Source organism: Rhinopithecus roxellana, chromosome 8, assembly GCF_007565055.1.
Source record: "Rhinopithecus roxellana isolate Shanxi Qingling chromosome 8, ASM756505v1, whole genome shotgun sequence".
Classification (NCBI taxonomy): Eukaryota; Metazoa; Chordata; class Mammalia; order Primates; family Cercopithecidae; genus Rhinopithecus; species Rhinopithecus roxellana.
The window spans coordinates 141,564,931-141,573,253 of NC_044556.1; the positions used below are offsets into that span (position 1 = coordinate 141,564,931).

At 33.2% G+C, this 8,323-nt stretch overlaps 1 long non-coding RNA gene across 1 annotated transcript; it reads right to left on the reverse strand.

Annotated features, from left to right (window-relative positions):
* Positions 1-556: 556 nt before the first annotated feature.
* Positions 557-7,860, reverse strand: LOC115899103. Its single transcript, XR_004058743.1, has 2 exons — positions 7,685-7,860; positions 557-718 (listed from the first exon to the last, which is right to left on the reverse strand). It is a non-coding gene; the product is annotated as an uncharacterized LOC115899103 (long non-coding RNA).
* Between the last annotated feature and the right edge of the window lie 463 nt (positions 7,861-8,323).

The window sequence follows — 8,323 nt, forward strand, 5'->3', positions numbered from 1 at the left end:
GGCTGGAGTGCAGTGACCGGATCTTGGCTCACTGCAAGCTCCACCTCCCGGGTTTACGCCATTCTCCTGCCTCAGCCTCCCCAGTAGCTGGGACTACAGGCGCCCGCCACCTCGCCAGGCTAGTTTTTTTTGTATTTTTTAGTAGAGACGGGGTTTCACCATGTTAGCCAGGATGGTCTCGATCTCCTGACCTCGTGATCCGCCCGTCTCGGCCTCCCAAAGTGCTGGGATTACAGGCTTGAGCCACCGCGCCCGGCCTCAAATTTTATTTATAATAATTGAGGCACATCTGTTATAAATTGTTAAAAATACATTTTAATATTGTTTTAAAATCTGAAATAAAATTATTTTATCTAATCCTGAGATTAGATATGTCATTCAAATGTTGACAAATATCATAATAATGTCTATAATAGCAAAAGAATCCATGTCAGATATATGCTTCACACTTAATTGTCCTAAGTTCCCATAGTTCATTAGGTCTAAATGAGTATCTCAGACTTTGACACTTAAAAGGCATTTCTTAGATAGGGACTCCATTAAATCAATCAGTAAGTATCATCAGAATGTTTATAAGGAGGCTGGTAAGAGGTGTTCTTTCCATGAGACACCCCCTTAGTAAGAGAGAAATGAGTCCCAGTTCTGTCTTTACTCATTCCCCTCCCATATACTTGATTTACTTGTTCTCTGCTTCTCCAGGGAAAGGCAACATGAACTCCTATAACCAAGATAACAAAGAATGATAAGTTATATATGGAATTACAATCTTCCTTTCTCATTTGACTCTCATGGTTGGTGCTCCTCTGGTTGCTGACAAAATTTTTTGAAAAGTTTTATGTTTGTTTTCTCCCCTCATTGTAACTTATAAAACTATATTATAAGAGGGCAAAGGCCAGTCCTTGCAGTACCATGCTATAGAAGCATTAGTATTTTATTATTAGGCCAACTTTTTAAGAAAAAATTTGGATTGTCACATGGCAAGTGGCTAAGCAGCATTTGTACCTTCAAGAGAGATTTTTCAAAGTCTCTTTGGTACATGTATTTCTATGGCTACATAGTATCTAGAATATATATAAAGAATTTTTTTTTTTTTTACCAATTTTCATTTGTCTCCACCATCATTGTAGAAGTCTTCTTCATTCTCTTTATGTGGATAATCATTCTAGTGATGTGAGAGATAGTCTCTCCCTTTCTCCATATCTAAACAAAGAATTAAAAATTTTCATATTAAGTGACCTTATACACAATTCTTAGAGGGTCTGATATGGTGGTGGATGAGTAATGAGGGGAAATTCCATTACTTTTATGGCAGAAATGGTTCCATTCAGTGGTCCTTTCACTGAGAAGGAAAATATTTCTATTTTGGTTTAGGATTCAAAAAAATGAATAATTAAGAATTTTTTTCCTATTTTTAAAAAATAAACATCTCTTTGTAGTACTGTATTCCTTAACAGAACAGACAAATAGCAGAGTTCATTTAGCAAGAGAAAGATCTTGAAATGCCTAAATGTTCTGTTAACATGATTATAACCTGTTTTTCTACCATTGAAGGTACTGAATGCTTTTAGACAGGCATAGTAAGTTATTTTAATAGATACACTAATAAAAAAGAAGAGAGTTTTCAATTTGTATATCATATCGAACTGAAATCTGTATTTAAATGCATCTGGGGCTTTCTTTGCTAGTTGGCTGGCAATTAATCATGATTATAGTGTTTGCCTGCCTATCACCTACAGGCTATTACAGAGAGACTGTTTTATAAGTACCATAGTGTTCCCAAACAAAACTGAGGGTTGGGCTGCTGTTTCTCATGGGAAAATAACGAGATACACATGAACTAAGGAGGAAGAGAGTCTTTATTTCTGCAACTGGTTACGGGGAAAAGGCCTGAAAATTATCGCCATATCAACTCAAAATTACAAAATTTTCTGGAGCCAATATACCTTCTAAGCAATATGTCTACATGTAAATGTGCATTCATCTAAAGACATAAGTGATTAACTTCCTTTAATCTATAACTAAGGTCTGAGTCTTGAAGACCTTCCTCTGGAGCCTCAGTAAATTTACTTAATCGAAATGGGTCCAGGTGTAAACTTGTTTGTGGAGGCCTAGGGAGTTTCTTCAAACCTGCAACACAACTTGTTTAATTCTAAATGGGCCCCGTTAATAATTTCTTCGTTATTTTGTCATGCTTTAAGGCCCAGGAAAGACCTAGGCAGAACCCTTGGTGGGCTTTTGTTACATCCCAGCCTTTGAATAAAGGCAGTGGCTTTTAATATTTAACTTAACCACTAACTCAATGCTGGAACAGTTGTTATGGAGGCCTGTGTTAGTGAGACCTGGCCTGCTGCAATAAGACCCACATTCATTGACATATAATTTGATTCTGATTTTCATCATAATGTAGACTAGACTTCTGGATACACAGACACACACACACAGACAGACATACACACACACATATACACAGACAGTATGAGAGAGGGAGAGATGTATATTATAAAAATAAAGTGATTTCAGGAAAATTTCAATAATATAGTGACCTAAAAAAGAAAATTAAAAATCCTTCCATATAAGCAACGTTGTAAATTCATTTAAAACTAAAACATTATTTTGGTACTGTCCCGAAAGCAGTTAGTGTTACCACTAAAGACTGTTCAACAGTGACTCAGAAAATGAAGATGGCCCTTAGCCACATACACAGATTCATAATTGGAGTTTTACCCAAGACATACATAATATACCTCCATGTTCAGCCTCATTTAACAATAGTGCTCTAGCATGCCTGAAGTCACAATCCTATATCTCATAGTTATCAATTTTGCATACAATTTCCAATCTGTATAAAACCTGTATTCCATTTCTAGCCTATTACAAATATATTTTTTAGAGAATTGGTGTAAACCTAATGCTACTGACCTTAACATGATAACAGAACATTTTCACCACTAGGATTATTTTAATTCAACAGAGCATGCAAGAAGAGAATCAATTTAAAAGAAAACAAATACAGAAAATGATAATATTATAAGAAGAGAGATAAAGAAATAGGGAGGAAACAAAAGAAGAGAGGGAAAGAAATAGGCAGAAAGAGAGAAAGAAAAGAAGGAATAGCTGCAGTAATTCATTGAGAATACCAAGACATAGAAAAAAGCGTATATATTTAGTAAGACAATTGAATGCATGTTAAACACTAGGGTAAAAATAATTTAATTATTAGGCCATTACATGGAAAATATAATTTACTCAAGAACATTTGGCAACATTCACTGAGTTAATATCAAGCAAATCAAAGATCCCAAATCATTTAATTGTTGCATTTCCATCTGAAAATGCAGATATCATGGAAACAAACCAAAGAGCTTCTAAGTAAAATCATTTTATACTTTTTTCTTTATAGCAAATGTTTGTATATGTCTGCGTGTGTGTGTATGTGTATGTAAAAGTCAATATAAATTTGGGACATTTTGCTTTCCATGATTATTGTTAATAAGACTGACAATCACCATCCATTTGAAATGAAAGCCCTCATCATTGTATTCTCAAGAAGAATTCTGATGATTTTTATGCCTGAGAAGGGATAGGTTACTTAGCTGCTCACTCCTCCCTAGTGAATTTCATTAAAATTAAAAGAAATATAAATTAAATATGTGTAATGGGTGGGAAAGAATATATGTAGGAGGTAATATAGTTAATGTTATTCAGGTGTATGTGTTTTCAACATTCCATGGGTCCCCTGTGAAATTGCTATAAATCCTAAACATATGTTAATTCCAATACTAAATAAGGAGACTAAGATTACATATTATTTATGAATAAGATTATGTATTATTTATAGCACTGTTACTCAAACATATAAAATGATTTAAAGATTATAGCATGGTTTCTGATAAAACAACCAACCAAGCAAAATTTATAAAGATTTTAAAATAATTGGTTAGCTGGCATTTCATAAATATGAAATGTAAGGTTATGAGTTTTCATTTGAATTCCTATTGTATCAACTTGACAAATCTAGATCATGCTGTTAAACCAAACAACCATAAAATTCAGTAGCTTAAAAAACCTAAATTCATTTATCGCGCAATTGACATGACATTGTGAGTTGACTGGGAACTCAACTCCATACTATTGCCTCATAATTTATAATCAAGGGATCATTTTATAAAAATGTTTATTTTATATGATATGATGTGAAGTCATTTAATGTCAGCTTGAGCTTACATTCAGGCAATCCCAAATCTCAGACAATTGCTTATTCAAGTTACATTGTGTAGAATTAAAAAAATAATAACATGTTGATCTAATTTGGTGAAAATTAAAGTGAGAGTCAGGAAATGAGTCATGTAAGTAAATAAGACTACATAACCCATAGAGTAGATATTAATATTTATTTTGCAGACAAAAATTAAGTAGATTGCAAGTTAATTTGAAGTATTTCATCAATGCTTTCTGAATATAATGATGAAAATAGATATAATTTCAATGGAAAAAACATATAAAAGATATCTGAATAAATAAACTGATCTCATATTTTAAAAATAATGTTTTATATTCTATTAAATATGTTTCATTGATAATAAAATCCTTTTTATTAGTAAAATATTGAGTAACAAATTTTACTAGACATTAAAAACACAAGGATGAATAAGATGTAGGCATATTTCTTTTCCTCAACAATTTTAATTCTATGAGAGAAAATAATTTTTAGAAAATCATTTGAGATTTTGACAAGTTTTATAAAGGATGCTGTCACTGATAAAGATGAGGGTGAAAAAGTTACTTTAAAAAGAATGACAAGGGAACCTCGGTATTGTAGTGACATTTAAGGCTGATACCTAGAAGATGAGACTAAGTCATTTGCTAAAAGAGACAAGAATAAAGTATAAGGGGAAAAACTCAGCTGGAGATACTGATGTGTTCTACAAACTATGAAAAAGACAGAACTGACCATTGGTTTTAGATGCAACAGATGAAGAGCTTAAAAGAGTTCACTCTCATTCTTACAGAACAGAGGAAGTTGAACAAACGTGAAAACGAATGGCATTTCTTGGGTCTATCTGAGAATTGAAATTGCAGGGGAACTGCCATCTCAATATGTAGAAAGAAAGGTACATCAAGAGAGATAAAACAACCACGATCTGCTTACATGGAGTAGTGTGCACTGGAGCCATAGAAGGGAACTTAAACGGTGATATTGATGAATTACTGAAGGCTGAATGTGGACTAGTATGGCAGTGAGAATCTGCTGAAGGTCCCAGGCCCAAGGGAGCCTTCACACTTCCGCACCAGGATTTTTGGGTGAGGATTCAAAAGATCACTTGTGGTTATGGCAGAAGAAGAGGAAGAGAAATCTTTGTGAAATTCACTCAGAAGCTTCTATATTATTCCAAGTATGAGGACTTTGCCCAGTTCTGAAACCTTATTCCTGCCCGGAAAGGAAATTTCTTCCCCCTTCAGCTATCACTTTACTTCCCTTCTCACCTAAGCGAATGGTTTAAGGGGCTCAGGGATTTAATGAGGTAGATTGGTTGGAAAGGCTGTAGCCAGGGATCTAAATGGGGGCAAGGCAAGAAAGCTATGCAATTGAATAAACAGATGAAAGTCACAATCCCAAGATACAAGCCCACTAAAAGACCGAGATTTAATCAGAAGATTACAGAACATTCCTCTTTTCTGACACCTTGTCACCACACTGACAGGGCTCAGAATGATAACAGCAGATTTCATCTGAAAGAGCTGTAAGGCACAAACTGTCTTTGAGGAAGAGGTACATGAGAAGACCATAGTCCTGGGGGAAAAAAAAAAAAAAAGGTCAAAGGGCCCTGGAAAACTTGGAATCTTCTGGCACCTACAGGAGAGTTTACAAATTTAAATGCTGAATAAAGAGATTGTTTCAATAAAGAAGATGTGAACTTTTTTTAAAGGTGGTAATGGTTTGAGTGAAATGACCTAATATGTCCACTGAACGTGAAAAATGGACATGATAGGTTACCTTGACCAAAGTACAGTAATTTCACTGATATGGTGAAGAGTGGAAATGAACTGATAAACACTTGCCTACTTAATGGTACACATATTCAACACCCTAAGATATTCTGACATTTTACAAGGTGTTAATTTGAATGTATATAGAACGATATAAGAAATCCAAAAATAGCAAATAAAAACTGATTTCTGTGGTAACAAGAAGCTAGTCTTTTAATATGAAAATACTTAATAACAAACAGTCTTTCTAATTATCCTCTATACAATAAATAAAATGAAGAACTATACATGGAGAAATATATATAATATAAAAATAAAATACTATAACTTAAAGATGAAACTTGAAGTCATAATATTGATAAAAGTACGTGATCATAATCAGCAATTTTTGAGGGAATACAGTAAATGACAACAATTCAGTTTTTTTATTTAAATACATGATAAATATAAAAAGGTTATTTTATCTTTTTTTCCTCTACTCTTTCAAAATATTTACTGTGCATGAATGGAAAGCTCTATATGCATCTATAGAATCAGATAAGTTTTATTTACTAAACACTGAGGCTGCTGAGAATTTTCCTGATTACACCAAGATGAAGAACATTCTTTAGTTAAATAATAGACAACTAAAAGTATAAGCTTATCCATTTTAGCTACACAGTTGCCAATACATTTTCATTTTTACAACCATAAACATGTCCTCTTCACTACCTAGATAACATTTGAGAAAATAAAATTGATATTTAAGTTTGAAGAATTTTACATATAAATTTTGCAGTGAAATATTATATGTCATCACTATCAATCAAATCAAAACAAAATCAGAATTCATTTGTCTACTGTCATATAGATATGTTGCTGATGATATCATTTAAATTTGGCTTGTCATATTATGTTTATAAAAGACACATATTAAAAACAATTTACTTATTTTATTAGTCTACATATGTGTGTATAAATGCACGGTCATACATGTGTTTGTATGTTATGCAATTTAGGTAGCAAGATCATCACAAATAATTTGGATAATTTCAATATTATTTAGTGAATCTATGTCTTTATATGACTATCATGGGAAAAATGTGTCTTTATTGTGGTCATGCCAATATTTCTTGCTATTACTCTGTATAACACTGAGGTATGGAAATATGGCTATAAAATATAAATCAGCTGTTCAGTATATACATATAAGTTTGGTAGGTCTATAAATATGCAGAAGTGGGAGGATATTGTAAAACATTGATTTATCATCCATTTAAAAAGTCAGCTTTTAATTTACTCATATGTTTTGTCAGGTATAGTAAAGTAAGTTTTCATTATTGGAGCTTTATTTCTGTAACAGATATGCCACAAAAGGTAGTAGCTCAAACACATAGAAGTTTGTCTCACTCTTAAGACAGTCCAAGATGGGCGCTTATGTTAATGAATGTGGCCTTTCCACATAGTGATTCAAATACCCAGGTTTCTTCCATTTTTGTATCATCACCATACCTAGGATTTCAGAAACCTCTTAAAACATGTAAGAAAGAGAATGAAGAAAATGGAATTTTTTAAAAAAATAACCTCTTGGACTGGAAGAAATAAACATAATGTCTGCTTCCATTCTCTTGGTAATAACAAGTAACATGGCCACACCGATTATAAGAGGATAGAAAGGTTAGCATGGGGAAACTGATCCAGCTGAGAAGTTACTTACCAGACAGCTCCATACACTTGAGAAGGGATAATAAAATTTGACGAAAAGCAGTCTTTGCCACAGTCTAACCTCTGGCCAGCAAAAACCGTATTTTTCACTTTATACGGAGATCGTATACACCTACTCCCTTTTCAGAAGAGATGGCTGAAAGTAATATCTTCTTTATGTCTCAACATTCAGGATCTCTGAATTATGTATGTAATCATGTCTCACTTAATGACAGAGATACATTCTAAGAAATGCATTGTTAAGTGATTTTATCAGCATATGACATCATAGACTATACTTACACAAACCTACATTGTATAGGCTACTATACTAAGCTGTATGGTATAGTTGATTGCTCCTAAGCTAGGAACTGGTACAACATGTTACTGTATTGAATACTGTAGGCAACTGTGACATAGTACTAAATATTTGTATATCTGAACATATAAAAGTGACAGGAAAAATATATTATAAAAGATGTTTTAAAATAATATACCTGTAGAAGGCATATATCATGGAGCTTGAAAGACTGGAAGTTGCTCTGAGTGAGCCAGTGAGTGAGTGATGAGTGAATGTGAAGGCCTCAGACATTACTGTCCACTACTGTAGACTACATAAACACTGTATACTTAGGGTTCACTAAATTTGTCA